The following is a 24,325-nucleotide window of genomic DNA, read 5'->3' as shown; positions in this document are numbered from 1 at the left end:
AGAGTAAATTGAAATTGAAAAATTGTAGGAACAAATTTTAATGCACGCGGCATCCTGTATGTTTGGTGTCCTTTCTTCCTTTTTCCATAACTTCCTTAACATCTACTGCACTGGCAGTCACTTGACCTCATTACAATAGGCGCAAATTTCGTTCTTAATTTTAGACTTTTTGTTTAGTATTTCTTTCATAAGTTATTAATTATATCACATGCTTAAAAGGATATGAACAACATTGCATGAAATATTAAAACAGATTTTATTTTTAGTTAAAAAAATCTTAACCTTATTCTCAGGGCCGTAGAGAGCATATCCGAGTCCCGGGGGAAAATTGCAAATGCGGGCCCTTTCCATAAAACTTTTCGGAATAATCTCGAGTCCGGGCCCCTCTGAGAACTCCGGCCCGGGTTAAAAGTCCCCGATCCCACCCCCCTCTCTCGTCGGGCCTGCTTATACTCGATGTTAACAAATAATTGCACATTGAACTTGAATGGCGCTAAGTAATAAAACTATTTGAAAACGCTTATGTATGTGTCCATATGTCAAAGTAAATGTTGAGACTTAACGAAAAAAATTCTCAACGATTTTTCAACTTTAGGCCAGTCGCAACTTTAAGCGAATCGAACTAGCTTTTCCAGCGAGTGTGTGTCAAAACTACATATATATCTATGTCCATGAAGAGGTGATTTCGCAGAAATATGAGGCGCATTCTATGAAGTACAAGGCAAACTGGGAGAGAGCAAGCGCACCTGCACAGTTCACTAGAAAATGAGAGTTGAAATAGCTCAGTGTCTGAAAAATTCCAAAAAATTTACTTTCTCCACAAAGTGCGTACAAAATATCTCCAATTAGAAGTATCTAGCACATCAAGTGATAATAAGAAATATCAGTAGTAAAACTCCTCTCGAAATATGGATTTATATATTGGAAATAAATTGCAGTAATTTAGAGATTTTTAGCTTTACCAAGAACATCAGACTAATAAATCGAACGAACTACCATTTCATACTTAGCGCAAGAGTTCAAGTGATTCCACACTGAAAAAAAGCAGAGAAACAAAGAATGAAATGCATACACAAATCCATACACATACATATGCATGTGTGAAAGCACAGCCGGAATTAGAAAAAAGTAAGTAAATGGTAGCAGTGGAAAAGTGGCAATTACAGGAGACAAAAGAAGTGAGAAACATAAAACTAACAAAAACAATGCTGACTGTTATGACCAGCTGCAGGCCACGCAAGAAGGCAAGAGCCAAAAGCATTACAGCGATAAACAGCGCAGCGGCATAACTCCAGCTACAGCAATAACATTGGAGCTGGCAGCATGCAGTGAAAAAACTGATGATGGAGCGAAGGCGGGTGGAAAGGCAGGTGGAAACGCAAATAGTTAGTAGAGCACGAGGAGTGTGAGAGTTGAGGCGGGCGGCAGCTGCGCCACGAAACTGGTTTAAAATCTAAAAACATTTACAGACAAGTATGCTGTACGAAAAGGAAACTTAAATTGACAGAAAAACGGAGAGATAGATAGCAAAGCAGAGAATATACAAATGCATATATACGGACGGACAGACGGACGTACAAACGAAAATATAGTGAGGCTAAGTAGAAACAGCTATAGAAATTGAGGTAAAACGCGAATGAACGAAGTAAAGTGTCGCCGTCGGCACAAACAGTGCAGCGGAAGAGACAAAAACAATAAGGAAAACAAAAACTACACTGGGCACACAGCCCAAGCACACAACGTGAAGGAAGGCAGCAAAGTTCTTGCGCCTGTGTGAGTGTGTGCAGCACAGAGCAAAGTGATAGAGGCCGCGCGATGACGATGACGACGATGACGATTAAGCTTTTTAAAAATAACGTAGAGGCGAACGAAGTAATCGGACAGACAAATGAAGCGACCGGCAGACAGTAATGTACAGACATTTGTGGCGATATGTATTTCTTTGAAATGAAATTCACTACTAAAATTTGTTGTATTGCACTGCTTATGGCCTCTGGTGACGCTCCAGCATGCTTGTCCAGCAGGCTTATATGTGTGCGTGTCGGGTGCTTGACGCTAATATCTAAAATTTTTGATTTTCATCATTCAAAAGCCGACAACAAGTATGTGTGACACGAAGCAAGTACGAGTGTCACCCGACACGCACACATATAAGCCTGCTGGACAAGCATGCTGGAGCGTCACCAGAGCCCATTAGAAGTGGCGAACGAACGGACGACGCATCAACATGTACACATACAGACAGAGAGACACAGTCAGTCAGATAGCATGTGTCGCCCGCTGCAGCTGTCCGCAATCGCTGGCTTCACAACAATAAGTTGTGCTGCACTCTGCCGTCTGTTGTGTCTGCAGTAGATACACAGAAATTGTTTGCATGATTGCTATAGTTGAATGTTGTTGTTGTGCTAGCAATATTTATTTGGTGCTGAAACTTAGTACGGCTCTTGGTTTTAGCTGTTTTCTGCTAGACTTTGCTTTTTAGAATCGAACTGATTGTTATACATACTACACACACACATACAATATATATGTGAATATTTATTATTTACTTCATTGTTAGTGAAAAATATAATGTAGTTTATTGAAACTTAAAAAACATGCACATATGTACAATGGCACATATATTAACATTTTTTCTTCAGTTCAGGAGGTCTTACAAAAAGCTTCTATTTGATAGTTGTCCAAAATTGATCGCTGCTTATTTAAATCCTCTTATTTACCAATTATATCTTCGCAATCAAAGCTTAAAGACATTAAGAAAGTCATGGTATCAAAGAAAAATACTTTAGCTTTGGCCCCTGACACATATTTGTGTATTTTTTTTTAGTTTTAATCATTAAAAAAATAAATACGGAATTTTGTTATGTAGCAAATACCTAGCCCAGTTCTTGCTTAAAACGCTTAAGCCGTTATAGCTTGTGGCAACAGATTTAAGAATACATAGTTAAGTCATTTTTTCCGTGCTGGAGAATTTATTATGTACATTCCACGTCACTAAGAGGATTGTCATATTTATATATTTTATTTCTATTACAAAAATGAGTAGTATACTGAGCACTTTTGTAATTAGTGATGATGACATTATGAGTACTTATGTGATAGTCAAGTGTCTTGTAGGGAATATGGAGAGATACATTATTCACAATTTAAAAAGAGTTTCTAGATATTAAGTTTTGACTTGGAATTCTCTCGTTAGTTAGAGAATATATCTATTTTTTTACGAAATTGGTTAGACAGCCTTATAAAAGTGTAAGCGGTTCATTAAATGGTACATATTGCTGCGTCGGAGGTTACGAGTAGGGCAATTAAAAATTATTAATGTCATTAAGGAAGGGCATTTGATATGATTCGTGGATATGTCCCTTACTTTTTGTAAGTAATTTTACAATGCATGAAAATATTATTTTTACAGTTGAAACAATTTTCAGTGTTGAAGAAGTTTTTAATAAGCAAAACGAAAAAATCGATATTAAAATTTCTAAGACGCAAAAATGTTGTGCGATGGGTTCAGCGCGGCCACCATCCAGCCTCCATATTGGTTTTATGGGGAACGGCTTGTAAAGGTGTACATCTCTTCATTTCTGCGAAAAGCAGAAGTGCAAAAGTGTACCCGGAGGATGTCTTGGAAGGCGTGGTGAAGCAATGGAGCAGTACTCTCTTCAATGGAAAGCGTTGAAGGCTTGTGAGAAAGCAAATGGTGACCATTTCGAATGAAAGTTAAAAAAATTTAATATTTAATTGACTAACTATGATACATTAAAAAAAATTTCACGTCTACAACGGACTTAACTTGTAACAGAACTTATGGCAGAACTAAGTAAACATTACCGTGAAATTTTTATTCGCATTTCTAATGTTGGCAATGCTAACAAAATGCATCTACTAAACGGCGAATCTGATGAATCTTCTCAATTCCCAAAGTTAATGCTGCAATATTCGAGATGATATTTATGTATGGAATCTTTTCAACTCCTTGAGTACATTTGACGTTTCAGAGCGTACTTTAATATTATTAATTTGAAATCTTCTTATTGTTATAAATTTGATTCATTTGTTTTCAAATTTTTTTTGTTGTTGTTCTAGCAGCATAAACATTCCCCATATGTACATACGGGGAACGCTGCAGAGGTGACAGCCTTTACACGAATATGAATGCGGGTCGTTCCGGTTACCCATGCGACTTGATTTTGTTTCCCTAGTTGAAGTTACCACTTCGTGAAGGAGATTTCAGTCGATAGAGAAGATGAAAGAGAATTCGACGAATGCCTTCCCTTCGTCGCCCTACCAGGGGTGCATGGGGACTGGGTTAAACGTTGGCACATCTGTGCTGTTTCAGAAGGGTCATATTTTGAAGGAGATAAAATAAATTTGGCTGAATTTAATTCTATTTAAACATTCCCGGTGCTTTCTGATCATAGGGTATATTAAAAATTTATTGACGTTATATCGGGTTATAGATAAAGTCCACAAATCCTCTGATAAATAATTGAAATGAATCTGATACAAATAGCAGTTTATTCAGGCGGGCGTAAATTAAAGTACAACTAAAAATTGTCTTGAAATTCACGATAAATTTTAAGAGAATAAATAGCACTTCATTAAAATGTTATTAAGAAGAAATAAAAGTTGTATAAAAAAAAACAGAAAGCAAATTAACACATTTTTTCAAAAGATAATAATATAATTAATGCACACCTTGCTTGTTTATTTTAAATTTCCAGTTTGACGACCGCGTTCGCGTTTTTCCCCACTTTACACGTTCATATTTTTTTAGCTCAGTACCGGCGTTTACACAATTTCGCACGCTTTCACTCTAATTATAAATGTTTAATTTGCAATAAAAATAGCAAGAATTATTCGTTTCAATGTTAAATATTTATTCGTTGTTTCTATAAACAAGCTGTCTCGTGTGCAATGCGCGTGTCAGTGTCAGTAATACACTATTTTGTGGCTTTTAACTCTGGTTGTTTTACTGTTTTTAGGGAACACATGTATATATGTACATATAATTTACTTTCTGTTCCATTTCATATATAGTTTTGCGTTTGCATGAAACCGTAAGTTTTTCGTACCAAGATATCCCGTTGGCATTTACTGAACGAATTCATTTTAAGTTAAATTTGATACACAGCTGAACTCGTGGTGCAATTTTTATTAGTGTTAACAATGTTCATTTTCTACAATATGCTTAACAGTCAAATTTAACTCTTTACTTTATTATGCACATTCGTATGTTTTATTTCTATTTCTTGTTTTTTTCTTGCATTTATCTTTCATTTATACTTTATCAATGCCCTCCATTACATCGCATTCGCGCACGTACTCATAAATTGCCTCGCGAAGGCAAAGAAAACGCCTTGAATTCGCGTTTCATTTACAACTTTGAATTAACTTTGTTTTTTTACTCACAAATGTTATTCGGCTTTATGTTTGCCCCTATTTTATAATTGCTTTCAACTTGCACAGCGAACCTTTGTATTTATAACAAAAAAAAACTATGATTACATGTTATCTCGCATTTACTATCGTATTTCGAAAGCTGTAACTTTAACAAACCTTACTCATCTTCATAATCTTCTTTTATGGTAAATTAAATCAAATATAGTACGTATGAAAACGCTCTATCGCACTTTGTATGCACACAACAGCCATTTCTTATTAACGCACTCCGCTCTCAATCTCTTTTCGTCATTTATTGTATAACAAATCGCACATGCACATTCCACTCCTCATCCGTCGTTGTTGTCAATATAGTACCTTTCGTCTATTTATTTCATATACGTATGTACATACGTTCGCCCGTCAACTAGCTTTTTGTGGTTTTCCTATTTCTATGACTTTTTTTTCATTTTTCCCACACGTGTACACACACAATCATATGTGCACAATAAACTTGGTGTAAAAATTAATAGAAAAAACAGCTTGGTTGATTGCTTTGTCGCTGTTTCCACTTTATCTGCTTCTTCTGGCACTTTTCAAATAAATTTCTTCTCCTCCCTCATTTCACCTATTCTCTCATTTCAAAATTCTATTTTCAGCCTTCTTCAGCAATTTTTGTATGTACTTCGGAAGACTGCCGCTATCAACTTTACAACGTCTTGTCGCGTCCAGTCGCACCGTCTGTCGCACAGTGGGCTCTTAGTCAACGTATCCGTAGTCCGTCCGTCGTCTTCATGGCGGTTGTTTGCTGCTATTTCACATAATTGATTGAATTTGTACTTTTAGCTTTAACTGGTGCTTCTACTGCTGTTGGTTGTTTTTATTATTATTGTTTTTTCAGACTGCTGATTTTTTTCAACTTTTGCATTCTTCTCATATACGTTTTGCACTTTTCGCCTTTTCTGCTCTTCCATTGCATACCATTCTCCAGTTCAATACTATTTGATTCTTTCTGGCTTACACTCTGCACATTTAATTTTTTCCTATATTATTAAATTTTTACTTTAATCTTATCCATCTTTTGCTTATACACTTTTCTCATTAGCATCATCCGTTCACTAATTCTGCTAACTTAACACATTCGGTTTTTCATTCATACTTTTTTTCGTCTGTCCATTTCAATCGATGCTTTTCTCGTTTCTTTACCGCACTTCCTTTCACTTTATTGTTGCTTGTGAACTCCCCCTCTCGTGCGGAGCACTTTTAAAACACTTTCAATTTATCTACAATTAATTATTTTCCACTGCTTTGGTCAATTTTATTGCTTAATTAAATCCTCCACGCGTTCTGTTAACAGTTTGCGCCATTTCCCCCCTTTTTAATTTAATCGTCTGGCTAACTGGCAATTGAAGAAGGAACTGAATAAATGAATTTTTTCACGTTCTCAGCAGCCACCCGACCGTTTCACTATTCCAAACGTCCCTATGCTGACCACCGTGCGCTGAATTGGCGTCATGGCGACGCTGAATTGGGTGTCGGCCATTTTGAAATTGCTGTCAAAACGACAATAAACTTAACGAACGTTCAGTTCAACGTTGGGATTTAATGGGCATTTCTCTTATGGGCGTTGGCAAAGCATAGAGGAATTTTGTAGATTGCAAGTGATTTTGGGATTTTCTCACTCACATGCAAAAAAGTTGTTAAAGGGAAATAATTAAAAAAAGAATGAATACATATTATTTAAATAGCAAAGAAATACCGCATTTACTTAATAATACCCTGCAAGCAGGAACGTACCGTTCAATTCGTTATATGTACAACAACCCTCAAATAGTTACACGCCGTTTAGATTAAATATTTCTCATTTCGTAACAATGATAACACTGCTGTTTTCTTGTTATTAATGAGAATGATATTGTGCGAATGTGTTTGTAGCATATAAAGGTTTAACAAAAATTAAAACTTATTAAATAAGAATTTTAACTAAAATTATTGCATTTAAAATAATTTGAACGAAGCTGCTTTTAAATATAAAAAGTGTGATGGAATCCTCTTAGAATAAAAATTATTGGCGCATTAGATATTTAGCCGATCCCCTTCTCTTAGTTGTGGCGTGCGTCTTTATTTTGTTCCATAATTCGAGGGGCCGATAGTTCTAAGCCGACTCCGAATAGCACGGTAGTCTCCACTTATAATGCATATACATATATTGTGGAAATCAGTCGTACGCTTTTAATTTCGTAAAACAAAAGTGCGATGCTGCACAACTTTTGCTTCCTTGTGAAAATAGCTGAGCTCAGCAGTCCAAGTTGAATATTTTTAATTGCATTGGTTTCATTTCGAAATAAGTCCGCATGAGGAGGCACTCTCAGATAAAACGCTTTGAATTAAAATATTATGCTTGTTATTTCCTATTGATTGGAATAGAAGAACAATTTTCAGTGGGCCCGTAAAAAAATTACCGAATGTCACTATTCACCGCTAGATGACGCTAATGAATATTGCGTTCGAAATGGCAGCATCAACCGATTTCAGTATTGCTACTTTTTGTGGCCAAACGGGCACAGCTATACGTTTCTCATGAATTAAAAATGCAAAAATATCACTTAATAAATATTTTGTATAGCTTAAGTATATTGAAAACGATTACTGATTTCTTTTACAAACTTTAGAGATCCTAAAATGCAATAACGCGCTTCCCTTACAATTTAATTTGGTAACGCCCTCTTTGGCGTACATTTAACGGGGCAAAGCAACACTGTTCACTGCTGCAAACTTGATTTTGTTGTGGATTTGTACGAACAGAGTTGCGGTTGAGTCAATCCGATTAGGAGGCGTAAATTTCTGTAGTGTCGAATTGGAAAAGCATTTAATTTAGCAAAGTAAAAATAAAACAAAGTGTATAAATAAATATAATACAAATGTTATCAACTGCGAAATCTTGCAGCGGTTAAACTATAAAACAGGAGCCACGTTCACAGTTTTTTTCTAAATTTTTATTCATTCACTTTATTTCGTATAAGCGTTCGGTATCCCGCAGCGTTTATTAGATATTTCACTTTTCGTTTAACTTGCAACAGCCTAGTTTTGCGATTGATTTGTGCAGTTTTCAGTGTTGAGATTAAAATAGAAATCCAACGCGTGGCGTTAGCGCTACGAAAAAATAACATGCATGATTTAGTTAAAGCGGAAAATAGTGCAAGGAAAAAGTAAGAAAATTGAGCGGTTAGTTTATTTTTCATCACCCGTGAGAAGGAAAGAGAGCTAGCGAAAATTTGCCAGCCAAGTGTGTATATTTGTATAAAAAGTGTGAAATACACACATATTATTGAATTAAATTGAATTATGTGGTGGGTTGAAATGTAAAGTATCAAAAAAGCGAAGCGTCCATTAGAAAGGAGTGCCGCTTATGTTGCTGGAACAAAGTGTTAACGAAAGCAACACAAAAATGCATCGCAACAAAAAGGAATAAATGACAAACAAAAAAGGGTAAGAAAGTGAGCAAAAATTATTGTATAAGCTATATTTAAGAAATGCCTGTAGTTTATAAGCATCAAGGGAAATTATGCTTTAAAAGCGATACGAAAAGACATAGCTGTGATGTAAATAAATTGAAGCGCAGGGCAGTTGCGTTAGCTGCTGCCACAGTCGGGTATTCACATTTTGCGCTGCTGCTGCTGCTTCCGCTGTCGCAGAGATTTAGAATTTGAACTCAAAACAAAGTGCAAAGGTAGACAGCACAGTGGGTATATTAAGCGGAAACCAATAAGAACAACAAAGGATATTAAAAAATGAAAAATTGATTACGTCAGCGCTTTGCGTTCCAATTGCAAATGTTTTGTTGTTGTTGCAGCAGCATAAACATTCCAAGGATTTGTTGCTCCTTTTCCACTGTATTTAATTTTTTTTTATTAAGTCTGTGATTACAAAACGTTAGAAACCAGAAGCAGAGGTTTATTGTATTATGTATTTTTATTTATTTATTTATTGCATGATTTAAACCAAAAAGATGTGATTACTCACTAGCGGCATAAGCAATCGGCTGTTTAATTACATTATCTGACCAACTAGTTTCATTTTATGGATTCCTCATATGCTTCATATTGGTAAATTAGCAGGGCGTACCCAAAAGAAAAAAACCACACATGCTTTTTTTTTGTAGTTCAAGGGTGTGTCAATAATACGATAGCGCTCATCAGCCGGTATTAAAAAATGTTAATTGGGCACATTAAAAAAAAAACTTATGTATCTGTGTTTGCGTTGAATTTATCTTTATAAACAAATGGTCAATGGTTGAGTTTTTCAGAGGAATTTCACGAATAACTCTGGCCATAAATCATAAACAAAGTGGCGCAAAATTATCACCCTATCGGAAGATGTATAATTTGTGCAAATGGCGTCGTCCGCCAATCATATTTGACTCTTGTGAATTTGGCAGTTGCAGCATACAAACAGACACCCAATGGAGCGCGTAAGGCTCAAAATAAAGATTTCCATTACACAAAATATTTTTATTTTTATTTTGTTTTTTTAGTAAAAAAGTTATTTTAAAACAAAATTAGGTGATTAATTTTGCCCCACCCTATGTTAATATGATTCTGATTTTCCATCACTCAAATTTACTTGTGTTTTATTTCGTAAACTTCTTCTTAATCGGCGTATCCATGCTGGATGTTCGCGATTACATAAAAACGTCACTCTGATTTTAGTGAACGGTTATCAGGTCATATTATTAATGATGTCGTTAACTTTTTGTCTGCTTCTCGCTGCCACTGATAGTTCGCCGATTGTTTTAAGACCTGGCCACTGTTTGATGTTGTCTAGCCACGTCATTTTCTTCCTACCAATTCCGCTTTGTCCTTCAACTTTTCCTTGTATCAGCAATTTTAAAATGTTTTTTTCTTATTTGTCCGAAATAAGCGACTTTTCTTCTTTTTATGTCCGTTAGCATGTTCCTAGAGGTTTGCATTCTATTTAGCACTACGTCATTTGATATTTATCATTCCATCTAATTCTCAACATTTTTCTATAGCACCACATTTCGAAAAATTCTAGTCGGTGTATGCTTATGGTTTTCAACGTCCAGGTCTTACATCCATATAAGAGTGTTGACCATACATAACATTTTAAAAAATCTTGTCTTTAACCCAATTGGTATGTCCCGGCGTGTCAGTATATTTTTAATCTTCATGAAGGCCGCTCTAGCCATCTCTATTCTGCTTCCAATCTCATGATCCCATTGGGCATTCAGCCATACTCCTGAAACTTTTTACTCCCTCTATTGTTTTGCCCCCTATGGTTAGTCTCGCATAGGGATAGTCTTTGCTGCTTTTATTTACAATAATAAATTTGGTTTTATCAGTATTTATATTTAGCCCGAAGTATTAGCTATGTTTTTCCACTTTGTTTACAACAGTTTGGAGAGCCTGGAAATTGTTTGTTACTAACGTTGTATCGTCTGCGTAGCGAATGTTATTTATACATATCCCATTAACTTTAAATCTTTCCTTATGTTAAATGGCTTGTTAGTTATATTTTGTCAAAGGCTTTCTCGTAGTCTGTGAAGTACATGCAGATATCTTGATTGGCGTCCTGGAATTTGGAATGTCTGCGTGTTAAAGTACGTTTACATATGCACAGCTTAGCAACAAAAATTAATCTACCCGTAGCAGATTAGCTGAAAAATTAGCAATCATCTGTCACAAATTTTGAAAAGTTTTTCTTCATAGAAATTGGTTAGTTGGAATATTTTATTGTTTTTGGTTTGTTTAGTTATTATTAACGATAAGAAGAAAAGGCTAATAGAAGCAATAGTTGATTTAATTGCGCAATTTGTTGATAGTAACAACATAGACAGTCGGAAGAAATCCGTAAACAACGTCTGTCTACTGAGTTTGCAAAAAATCATAGCAGCAATACAGATGCCAAAGTCGATATTACATTTCATAATAAGCAATAACGAACAGGCCAAAGCGTTTAGGGACACAGGCTTTTGGCTCTGTAATATAGACTGCATAATTAATAATATTTAACAAACATTTAATTAGAATTATGTATATTGCATTTTCTCTTTGTCGGCATCCATTTTATTTAGTTTTTACTTTAAAGTTTATCCTTGCATTTCTAATAATAATTATCGATAACACGGAAAACACAGGGTTGGGCAAAAAAAATTATTTTAATAATCTTATAATAAATAAATAAAAAATATAAATATTATATTACACATTTAATCCCTATTACTTTTTTTTTTATTTTTTCCTTTTTTCGTTAAAACCCACCATTTCATTTTAAGCATATTTAAGCTAATCTTAAGGTCAATATTAAAAATAACCTATGGCAGAATATTTGACTTACATAAATTAATAAATAACATTTTTCCAAAAATTTTCCAATTAAGACAAGGCAAGGAAAGGCTATCGGCTATACGTATTTTGTTTTCCTTTTACAGGGTGGGCCATATAGCGTTTGCTTTTTGAACCACCTATTTTTTTGAGAATGGTAACACAAATGACATGTCAAATGTGTTCATAATTTACTTAAAGGTTTGACATTTACGAAATGGGACGCTATACGCTTGAACAAATTTGGGAAATATTGAAAACCTATTTCCATAGTAATATCTTTTCTGATTTTCACATCGGTGGCTACGCCAATAAGCAAAATTGTCAGATTTGGGGCTCAGAAAATCCACACGTTACTGTAGAGAAGCAAATGCATCCACCACGAGTCACTGTTTGATGCTGTTTTTGGTCTGGCGGCATCATCGGGCCATTTTTTTTTTCGAAAATGAGCGAGGAGCCGCGGTTACAGTAAATGGTACCGTGACATGCTCAACGAGTTATATCCAAAAATTGAAGAGGATGACATGGACGGCATTTGGTTTCAACAGGACGGTGCAACTTGTCACACTGCCGCCTCGGAGCTGTGATTTAAGCCCGTTAGACTATTTTTGTGGGGAGCCGTTAAGGACAAATGCTATGCGAACTATCCAGAGACGATTGATGCTTTAAAACACGAAATCGAAGTTGCCATTCATGAAATTGGAGCCCAAACAATCGAAAATGTGCTTAAAAATTGGTTTGATCGAATGGCCTACTGTAAAGCCAGTCGTGGCAGTCATTTGAACGATATTATTTTTCATTCATAAATGGCAATGTTCCATCTTCAAAATAAAAAAACAAGTGTGAAAAAATATTGCTTATTTTTTTTATAGCTGATTCCAAATATAAAAGTCCGCGCTAACTGCTATCTGAGATTTCTATGATTTGATATTCGTAAATGATTTTTAAGATTTTTAATTGCCTATAAGGAGCAAAATTCAACTCTCAATAAGAAAGGCTGTCCCAGCCAACTAAGTGAGCGCCATAGATTTTACCTTCTTAACAGCGAATATTCAAATAATGTTCTCTGTACTTGCGCGCATTTTCCTTCGGCGCGCAAACACTTATGCATACATCAATTAATCGTGAAATTCCAACGAAGCCGTGTGAAGTATTGCAGCTGTGGTATGAATGCACAAGAAAGAGAAAGGGAAAGGAATATGTCAAAAGTCAACCAACAATACTCGTTGTATTTGAACGGTTTAATTGAATGGCCGACTTTTAAAATTTTAATTTTATTAAAAAATGTTTATAAGATTATTAAACGGTGTACTGTGGTTCGATGCTTGTAAGATTTATAAACGCCCCTTAGTGATTCTATCCTGAGCATGGAAATTTGCATTTCTCCTTATGCGAATGGCTCTCTATCTGTCAATATACTTACATACAAATATTTGTGTGTAAGGGCCAATGTGTAGCTGTTCATGAAAGTTCATGCGTAATTCTGTTTTCAGCGCTCCAGATGCACGAAAAAATGCTTTTAGGAGTAAACATGTAAGAATGTTAATGACAATAGTTGCGTTTAATATAATAATAAATTCAATTCAAATCAATTTATGCTGCATACAAAAAGAAAGCTTCCAATTCCAAATCAATTACAGGCAATCATGTGTAACAGACGCCGCTATCTTCAGCAGTGAGACAACTCTCTGTAATTTGTGCATCTCGGTGTTGATGCTGGCCGTTAAAAATATACCCGTCATGCCCAGCCGTACGTGAATAGTTTCAGCACCGGCCTGAACAACAGCCGGTTGACTGGCAAACCGATAGTTTCCAGCTCACTAGTCTCCATCAATACGACTTTCGCGCTGTAAAAATGGTGATGGTGTTAAGAATGGTGGCATCAACAACGCGCTGCTTTTACTGTGGTCGGCGCAATTGAATTAAATTCACTTTAATTTGCAAAGCAAAATGAAATTAAATGAAAACACAACAAATCACTCATATAAACTTGCACCTACAACGCTGACGAGTTGGGGAAAATTACAAGTGCAAATACAAACAACAATGCAAACAATTTTACAAGTTTGCCTGGTTTGTTGGGTATCTGTTTCCTTTTTATTTCAAGCGATAAATCACTGCACTCATTCAGTTTCTATGATCAACATTTTTGTTGCTGTTACGGCCCCTGCAATCGCCTCGAGTTTTGCTACTCGCACAATGACCGCCAGCAACCAGCCACCAGCTTCTGGCTCGTACGCAGCACAAGCAATGGAGGGCTGCGGTTACAGCGGCGTCGACGGCAGCGACAGCACTCGTGCCATGCACCTCCTGCTCCCCTCCCCAGGCGGCGTGCAGTTGGAAAACATTCAGCTGGCAGGCTGGTGGTTGAAGCCTGCAGGCGGTGACACAAAAATAGCACAGCTTGGCGAATAAAATAAATATACTAAATAATTTTAATAAATACATACAGACATTTGTACATGAAGATGCAGAAAATGCATGAAATGAAGCAATAATTTAACATTGGAAAAGATGAAATTGGTGATAGATTTCATTTGTTGATTTTTTACATGAAATGTTCACGTTAATTTTTGTTTTTGTGTTTTTCATTACCTCCCAAATTATGTATCTTTCCGTGTTTTTATTACTTTTCTGTTACTTAATTTTGCCATTTGCTGTTGCTAATGCTTTTATGTTTATACATCTGTTTGCATTGTATATATGGAGTCTGCCAACGGAAGCGTCCACACTTAAGCTGCTTATTCAGTGAGCGCTGCTGTCACCTACGGGCATTCCAATATCTGTTTGCTCACTCACAAATTTGCAAGGCTTTGTGAATACGCTTATGTTCATATATGAATGGATATAAATACATATATACATATATGAACATGATATGAATATGCACATACAGATGTCAATTTTTTCGAATAGGTAGGCAGTGGTATGTATGCATGTGTTTCATTGACGCTGCTGACTGTGATGACGTTGACATTTTGACGTTGTTGTAGCTTTGCCAAATATTTAAATACCTTTAAAGTCTTAACCACTGTGACAGTGGCTATGTTGGCATCAGTGGCGGGTCCACGGGGGGGGTTTTCGGGTCCGGACCCCCGCCCCCCCATTGGAATCATGCTCTAAAATTTTATGTTTCAATTCTGTATGAGTCAAGTTAAAAAAAACAATATTTTTTTATATGCATTAGCAGTTTATTAGATTTTTCTTCCAGTTTTAATTTATTTTATAATAAAAACAATTATAATACGACGGACGCAATTCAAAATTTTGAATAATTACACAGGCCTGCGTAATTTCATTTTTGTCCAATTTCTAAAACGACCAAATAAAAACAAACTGCTTAAAATGCGTTGAAAGCATACCCAAAAGGATTCCGGTTTTAATTGCTGCACGAGGTGCTCACGCAAAATATTGATTTTTTGATTTTTTTTTTTGATATTTTTTTAATAAAAGACTGGTTTGAATATTGTTTTTGTCGTATTATAGAAATTTAATAAACAACATATTAAAAATAGACTATTCTTTGATTATTATCAGTTAAATGGCTGAAACTTGAATTTTTCATAGTGATTCTATTAATTTGAGCACCAACTGTACACTGACTGTTCTTGGATACAAATTTTTAACTTTACCTGTTTTTCCTTCTTTTTTATTTTTGGTTCTGATTCTGGATCAAGGCGCTCGAAATAAGAAAATAATGTTCTCTTCATGTTAGGAGGCGTATTAACAATCACATTAACTACTTGTCAACAAATGCTCGACACAATGTATTCTTCTCGTTGAAAGAAACAAAAGAATAGAAGCATGTTCATGCATGTTTAAAGATAGCCTAGTTATTCACCAAAAAACTTAGGGAAAAATCACTCGGCGCCGTCATCGCATTTCGTTGGCGCGCTATTTAAAATTTCGAGTTAACAGTACACAGGGTGTCGCCGTTACGATAAGGAAAAGCTGCAACGGCTCTTTCATGGTAACTTTCTTGCCGTTATATAGCAACACATGTTGTTAGAGAAAAGCGCAATTAAATATATAATATTATATATAAACACGACCGTTTCGTTTGAAGAACTTTATTGGAGTGAATTGAGTCACAGTAAGCATTAATACAAGAAGAAGAAGTAAAGAAGTTACAAACAGGGTTGATATTTTTTTCGTACTTAAACTATACATGGTTGAATTGCAAGTTGGCTCCAACACATGTTATAATATATTGTATCTTAAATAGGCGTAATTATTTATGAAAGTGTCCCACGATGTATAAAAACCGCCAATTATTCTTGTAATTTTGAATCAAAGTCCTTTACTATTTTTAGAATTTTTTTTACAAGATATCTAGAGCTATTAGTTTTTTCATCGGCTAGTCACGACATGCAGCGCGAATAATGCCATATTTTATTCACGAAATTGATTTTTAATAAAAACACCCTTCTAAAATACCCCGGACCGCCCCCCCCTTTATGAAATCCTGGATCCGCCACTGGTTGGCATTCATGTGTGTAGTGCTTCAGCTGACGACTCGTCTGCAAATCTAATCGTAATGTTATTTATATACCCTCCACGCTAACTTAAATAAATAAATACATAAAATGAAAAAATATATAGGTATATGTACATATATACATCATTTAAATAAATAAACAAAAAATAAATTAAATATAAAGAATGTATATACACATATGCATATATAAGTATGTATGCCGTTCATTTAACAATCAAGGTAAAAAATATCAACTGAGTACTTTTTCTTCCAATAATGTAGTCTATCAACTCTTTAAGCGGCTTATTTACTATTGATATTACACGCAGACTGCCACATTCTTAAAATTTTTTACTCATTAATACTGTTGCTTGTGCATGCATAATTCATAATGTTACATTTTTCTTTTCGAGCATTTGTCTTTGGCACTGACACTGAGAGTCAGAGCGATTATGGCCACACTTGTCGAACATCTATAAGCCTACTAATGCAAAAACTGAAAAGAAAAACCAAAAATGAACACATGCTGGCATCTGTGTGCATACATATGTAAATACTTTTAGACTATTTTGCACTGCCACCCAATTTCACGAAGCATTCACAACGCTCGTCTCCTCTCAATACTGAAACGATCTACCGAGCGAATTTAATAAGAAAGTTGGATGCCACAGCCGATTTTACCTGTGTGCATATGTATGTATATACTAGGGATGTCAAAGCCGGCATTCCGGAATTTCGTTTTTTTTTTTTATTTTAATATGAAAAGGAGATAGAAAATGCATTTTTATAGCAAAAAAACCTCTTGGTTTTTGGTGTTGACTGATAAACTCGCCCAATGACTGAAATATTAATATTCGTGTGGTATAATTAAATTAAAATGAGTGAACGGACATCCACTTCAGGTATGTATATAAATAACTAAAATAAGTTTTGAACAATAAATAATGAAGGTGTAGGTTTCGTCCTGCACAATACGGAAACCTTCTTAAACAGTGTTGAGGGTATTTTTTACGAGTTAAGTATTTAAAAAAAAATTCCAGGATACCGTGATTGTCATATTGACATTCCGAAAATCCCGGGATTGTATTGTAAAATTCGAAAAAATTTACATCGTTGGTTGTACTCGTACATATGTATGCTTTTCTTTATGTATGTGCTTCAGTTCAGCTGTACTATAAAATGAGAAATAGGATTGCAACTTACTGCTGCTGTTCGTCAGCAACGACAAACCCTCTTAGCGCCACATCTGAAGTAGCCAGGGTTTTATACCTTTGCTTTAAATGTGAGTTTTTATGTAAACAACTTTTATTTATGAACTTTTTGTGGCTTTGCGGTTTTTATGATTTTTTGTTCAGGCTGATTGTACTTTGTTTAATGTTTAAAGTCCGTTGAAGTTTTTGCATGTATTGCTTCTAGTTCTTATGGTAAGTTTTTGCCTAGATATTTTATGCATAATAAATTTTTGTATATTCATTTATTGAACTTTTTTTCAGTGCCTCTTTGCCATTTCCATATTTTTCCTATTGTATAGCACCTTTAGAAATTTCCCATTCGAGGTATAGTTTTTCTGCAGATTTCCCTGTGGCTTCGTTGTAAAGCATAGTTATCGCTTTAACCCTTTGATAGCCTATAATTGATTTTACTCTAAACAAAAAAAGTGACAATTTAGAAATCTAGGAAATAAAAAAATCAAATCAGCTACTTTACTGCTACTCAAGGATGATCAGATTGGAGGTATTTTTCCTACTATGGGCTGGGGGAATCATGGGCCCATATATCTTCAAAGACGAAGTTAACGCCATTGTAACAGTGAATGGCGAAAGGTATCGCGCTGTGATAAACGACTTTTTGATGCCAGAAATCGAAGCTCGCGATATCCACAAAATTTGGTTCCAACAAGACGGCGCTACTTGCCATACAGCCTGTGAAACAATGGTTTTACTGCGTCGTCGTTTCGGATCGCCCACTAAGATCGTTTAATATCACACCTTTGGACTTTTATTTGTGGGGCTTTGTAAAGTATAAATGTTTGTGGATAAACCAGCTTTGATTGAGACATTGGAAGCAAACATTTCTAAAATTATTCACGAGATACCGACCGAAGTCCTCCATCGGTTACAAAATGCAATTAATTTGATACAAAGATCTGCATTTTCAGAAAAGTTTTTTATGTAAAAACGTATGTATAATAAAAAATTATGCAATACAAAAAAAAAAAGTTAAACAGTTTAAATATTTTTGAATGTTAAAGTTTCTTAATGAAAATAAATTAAAATCTTGCAGGCTTTAGTTTCATAGACGCGCTATTCAAAGGGTTAAGATTTTTTCCGACTTCTCTATAAGAACAGCAAATGAAATTTTTTTACTTTAAATTTTGTTTGTGAATATGCAACCGATTCTTAAATTAGATATGAAACGGTATTAAGTCGAAGTGCAAACTTCTGTCCTCGAAGTGCAAACTTCTGTCCATATACTATACCTACATATGTATATAAATGCATCGTAGTGTATTTTGAATAAAGAAAAATTTTTTCCTTTTTGTTTTTCAACCATATTTTTTAAATATAAAGAGTTAGTAATAATTAACCCCCGTTTTTAATTCTGTTGCTAACCCATTAGGTACGGCGATATTTCACAGTTTGGTATTTTTCCTTAGTAAAAGTGGAAAAATTAAGTCAACTTGGACTCCTAAGTAATCCCTACCCTAAAATATTCATAAGCATTAAGAATCATATACATTTATCTATATTTTTATACATCTGTATCTGCGTATATTATTGTGACGCCTCCATATATGTACATACATACATATATATGCACATGACAGCTGCTACCGTCTCCACAGTGGCGTCAAAATATCTAATCGTCTATGATAACAACTCGCATACTTACTCGCACGCTAAGATAAGACAGAAAGAAAAGTATTGGCGACGTAAGGTTTCAATTTATTTAGCGCTGACTTTCGCCAGGTTCATAACCTCAAAAGTTGTACAGAAATAAAAATCAATTTTTCTGCTACAACAACAACCTACACTTTTTGTAATTGATAGTTATTACTTTATAATGAATTTTCGAGTCACTATTCCATCTTTTGCGGTAATCGCTACCACGCGAAAAAGTTTTATTAAATGCTGCAAGTGTCTTTTTTCTTTAGCTTTATTCCCCTTTTCTCACAATTATAATAGCACTGGTTGTATATATTTATTTTGTTGTGGCATAATTCTTCGATGTCTCATACAACCAAAACCCGGTACACTTGCACTAAAACAGCAGCTATTAGGCACCAGAACTTAAATTTTGAATATACATACATACATATCTAACTCCGCAGACTGACTACTTAAGTAGGTAATTAAAGCAACACGTTTTCAAAGTAAAGTAGCACAAATGACGCAACAATGAGCACTCAAAGGGTAGCGACTGTCTGCTTTGCACTTTTTAGTAATATCACGATTGCAATTAGTACTTAGTATCTTTGCTTTTTGCACTTTTTATTGACAGCGCAAATTATTCTCAATATATTACATATGTATGTATACGTACATATATGTATGTACTTAAATCATTTGTCAATCGCTTGTTTTTCGTAAGTTTTTTTTTTGCTCGTTATTATCTACCGCGCCTTGTGGCTTTTCGTGCGCATGTATGCTTGTATGTGTTTTCAGTTGTGTGTGCTTGCAATACTTATGCGCGGCTAAGACGAGTTATTAATTGAGAATTTTTGTTCATTCTCAATTTTCTTCGACTTGCATGTATATAATATATTAGGTGCACTCTCTTCCTGCCTCATTTACATTCGTAATTACGGATGCTCGTGTGAGATACGTACTCGTTAAATTTGCGTGCTTGGCATTGTTATTGTCTGTCATTTCGTCTACGCGATGCTTTTTTTTCTTGTATTATGGCATTTTACTTAATTAAATTATTTGTTCTATTCATGGCATGCAGCAAAATGCAGCAACAATAAATTGCATTTAATGTTTTTCTGCTGGCACGGCGTCGCGTCGCTGAAACTATTCAAAGAATTCCTTTTTGTTCTTTAAATTTGCTGATACTTAAATTCACGCACCTTCGTTCATTCGACTGTCTGTTGTTTATGCATTTGTTAGCTGAAGCTAAATGTATTGTCAACATAGTCATTTAATGTAGTCAGTTGATGGTTTACAACCTTCAAGCTTCCCTCATTGCTAATTCCTTGCGCACACTGTCTTTAAATTTGTTTGCATTGGTATTTCTTTTTTTGCGAATGATGTGTATTTCGTAAATAAATCAATATTTTATTAGGTTTGGTTATGTTACAACACCGTTTTAGAGGACGGCTATATTGATCCATTGTACCATTCATTTTTATCTAATATAAAGTACAGGGTGCATACGGTATTTAAGGATATGCATATATATGGCTATAACTTCTTGAAGAGGACTGCAACTTAACTCAATAAATGAAGCGACATGCAGTTATCGTTGCTATATATTTGCAGGTCACACCGATTTAGAAATCTCTAATTTTCTTAAGTGTTGCAAACAGCACGAGAATGTGCTGACACTGTGCGATCTGCAGAACTTATTCAACAAGTGCAAGCGATCGTTAACGAGGACCCTTAATGTTTGTGAGGGTCTTATACGATGATTTATCCATTAAGATCTCCGGTATAAATCCTAAGGTATGGGCAGAAGACAGTTTATGTCAGAGAAAACACGAGAGCAGTGAGTTGTCTGATCAGAACGACTGGGTTACCACGATAATCGATTCTACGTTACCGGAATAACACGAATTTATATCCGGGCATGCACTGTAACTCCAGCAGCATTCCCGTATGTGTTTGGGGAATGTTTATACTGATATGAAAACAACTACAACATCAACAAACCTTCTAAACAATATTAAATACCCTGACTCGTCTGAGATGTAATGGTTTTTCTTTCTGACGAACAAATGTTGACTAAGACCAAAAGACCAACTGCTGAAATGACAGATTGCTATGATCCAATCCCACAGATATTCCAGTTGTCATGCACATAGAGATTTCTGTTGTTGTCAGCAGGCTCTAGAGAGAGTAGTGAAATCCTGGACTGATAGTGTACGCGGTTACAGCCCATACATCATACAGCAAGACTGCTCCTTCACACAAAGCGAAGGCGACACAAGACTGGATTTCTGCATATTTTCATGACCACATAACATCGGACTTATGGCCGTCTAACTCTCCAAACTTGGATGACTACGTATGGGGCATAGTTGAGCGTGGAGCCAATTAGCATCCTCTTAACAACATTTCTTCTCTGAAGACCACTGTAATAAATAAAAGCCGATTTTCTGTTTGATAACCAATGCCGGATAACCGGCAGGTGGTATTGTCAAATATTTATTGATTGATCATTAAGATATGGTCGAGCTTTTATACTTATTTCTACATATTCTATAACACATGTTTACTTAACGTTTATTTAACAAGTTTTAGCAATAAAGAGAAATGTAATTTGATTCCACTGAGTGTGCGGACAAACAATTTAGGCACATACCGAAAAATGCTTGTGTCAGCTTGTGCAGCTCATGCAATGAACCTTTGAAATATGAAGCATGCATTAATTAAATTAAAAACAACTGAGTATACTACATTAGGCCTGTTCAACTTATAATCATACTACACCTCCCTTCTTTAGAAGAATGCTCATACAACTGTATTGTATGAACATTCGTTTATAAAAATGATTAATATTATGTACAAATTTAAGTTTAAGTGTTTTTATGAAAGATTTATAATTATATTAAAATTAACATTATATTATTTATTTGTTGAGGACCGCGCGGTACTATGTGTATATATAATTATTGTTGGTATATCTTAAGTCTATTTTTGTGAACTTTTTGTTCTTTTAGGGATTTCTTATCAACTATTATTACATTATGATTATTATTATCTATTGTTTTAATTTTATAAGGCCCACCATATTGGGGTTCTAGTTTATGGGCCGCTTCATTTCTAAGTAAAACTAGGTCTCCTATACTAAAGTTGTAATCTAATGTATTCCTATCATAATTAGTTTTTTGCTCAAGTTTAGATTTTTCTAACATAATTTTAGCTCTCCTATGTGATATTTCTAATTTAAATTTAACTTCCTTACCGTAATTGTCTATGTTATAGAGTGGTGTTATTTTGTCTATATCTTTGAATTGATGAAATCCGTTGGGTATTTTTCCGAAAACTAATTCGTATGGATAATAATTGTGTACTGTCGAAGGTGTTGTGTTGAAACAGTATGTGAAATATTGAAACCATTCATCCCAATCGTCTTTGTCAATTGATACGTAGGATCTTGTGGACATGCTCGACAACGCCTATTGACTGATGTCTGTATGCGATTGAGGTTAATTTGTCAATTCTTAGCAGTTCGCATAGTTCCGTAGGTAAGAATAAAATGTTCAAAGATTGCTTTTGCAACCGTTTTTGCGTTTTTGTTTTGTATTGGTATTGTGACCAAATGCTTTGTCAAGTCGCATATTATCGTGACTGCATAAACATTTCCATTTATTGAGGTAGGTAAGGGACCAATTGTGACACCAAAAACTGAGTCAAATTCACTTAACGGTGTTGGTGTTAGAGTCATTGGACTTTTTTGGTGCTTTATTATTTTTGTTTTCTGGCATGTGTCACAAGTCTTTACGTATTTAGTAATGTCTTTTGCCATACCCTTCCAAAAGTAATGCCTTTTTATTTTCATGAGTGTTCTTAAGACTCCGCAGTGTCCTCGAAGAATTGGATCGTCGTGATATTGTCTTAGAATATCATTTACAGCTTTAGTGTCTTTAATGTGGTTCACCTCGTTTAGTAGCGCTACTTTTACTTTATTTAATATTTTATTGCCCTTATTTTTAAAATCATTTACCGAGATAAATTCGAAAATTTTCTCGCTTGGTGCCACTTGCAAATTTTTAATTCAATGTATGTCGGCCACTTTATCGAGCCTAGAAAAAAGTGTCTCTAAAGACATTTTTCTGTTAACAAACAAGTCATTAATTTGTATATATGCTTTTATAGATTTTCTCCGTTTGATGTAGCATCTCGTGGGAGTGATCTTTAATTTAAAAAATTTCCTGACGTCAGTGTTGTTTATAGGAGCATATATACTGGGTCTTATCATTATTATGATTGTTATGCTGCTGTGTATTTGGACTAGCGTTTTTATTAGACATTGATCTTGTAACTATTTTATATATTTTCTTATTGTTCTCATTTATTTGTTTTAAATCTGTTATTGTTATGCGCGACAGAGCGTCCGTAATGTGATTGTCTTTTCCTCTAAGATACTCAACTATAAATCGTACTCTTCTAAGTCTAGTCTCATTCGTGTTAATTTAGAACTTGGATTTTTCATAGCAAATAGGTAAGGTACCGCAGATATAGGGTCTGAAATATGTTATTGCCCAATGTATGGCGGCTAATTCTTGTTCTACGAGTATAGTCGATTTGTTGCTTTCTCCTTTTGTGAAACTTCTGGAGGCATATGCTATTGGTAAATGTTTTCCTTCATACTCCTGAGTTAGTACTGCGCCACAGGCGTTTTTGCTTGCGTCTGTTGTTAAGCAAAACGGTTTTTTAAAATCGGGACATTGCAATAGTGTAGGACTCATTAGTGCCTTTTTTAGATAATCAAACGCATCATTGCATTCTTTTGCCCATTCGAAGACAACTCCCTTTTTTGACAATTTTGTCAGGTGTCTTGAATATTCTGCGAAGTTTTTAATGAATCTTCGGTAGTAATTGCAAAATGCTACAAATCTTTTTGCACTACATATCTCCGTCTGTGAGTGTTGGATAATTTTTAATTACAGAGTACTTGTTATCGTCTGGAAGTATGCCCTTATTTGTATATTTATGCCCGAGGTAAGTTACTTCGTGCATAAAAAATGAACATTTTTCTGGGTGTAATTTTAGGTTATGTTTTCGACATAAATTGAAAACGTCTTTTAAATTCGAAAGCATATGTTGTTCAGAGCAACCAAGGACTACTAAATCATCCATATATAAGAAGGCTTGCTCAGGTTTTAAACCGCTGAAAGCAATCGTCATCATTCTTTGGAATGAATTAGGGGCTATTTTTAGACCATACGGTAATCTAGTGA

At 35.0% G+C, this 24,325-nt stretch overlaps 1 protein-coding gene and 1 long non-coding RNA gene across 5 annotated transcripts in view; one reads left to right on the top strand and one right to left on the bottom strand.

Moving 5' to 3' along the window:
- Positions 1-6,299: 6,299 nt before the first annotated feature.
- On the bottom strand, positions 6,300-6,860 carry LOC128862083 (uncharacterized). Its single transcript, XR_008454423.1, has 2 exons — positions 6,539-6,860; positions 6,300-6,422 (listed from the first exon to the last, which is right to left on the bottom strand). It is a non-coding gene; the product is annotated as an uncharacterized LOC128862083 (long non-coding RNA).
- A 1,302-nt stretch (positions 6,861-8,162) lies between these two features.
- LOC128861987 (transmembrane and coiled-coil domains protein 2) overlaps positions 8,163-24,325 on the top strand; it is a 132,576-nt gene continuing 116,413 nt past the window's right edge. Inside the window, exons 1-2 of one of the 4 annotated variants that reach the window (XM_054100370.1) lie at positions 8,173-8,261; positions 8,460-8,868. The gene's annotated coding sequence lies outside the window, so the exon portion shown is untranslated. Of the gene's footprint in view, positions 8,869-24,325 lie in introns of all 4 variants that reach the window. The other 3 variants (XM_054100365.1, XM_054100361.1, XM_054100379.1) reach the window with 3 other exon arrangements.

Source organism: Anastrepha ludens, chromosome 2 (assembly GCF_028408465.1).
Source record: "Anastrepha ludens isolate Willacy chromosome 2, idAnaLude1.1, whole genome shotgun sequence".
NCBI classification, from domain to species: domain Eukaryota; kingdom Metazoa; phylum Arthropoda; class Insecta; order Diptera; family Tephritidae; genus Anastrepha; species Anastrepha ludens.
Note: the sequence above shows the minus strand (reverse complement) of the source record. Positions and strands in the feature narration are given on the sequence as shown.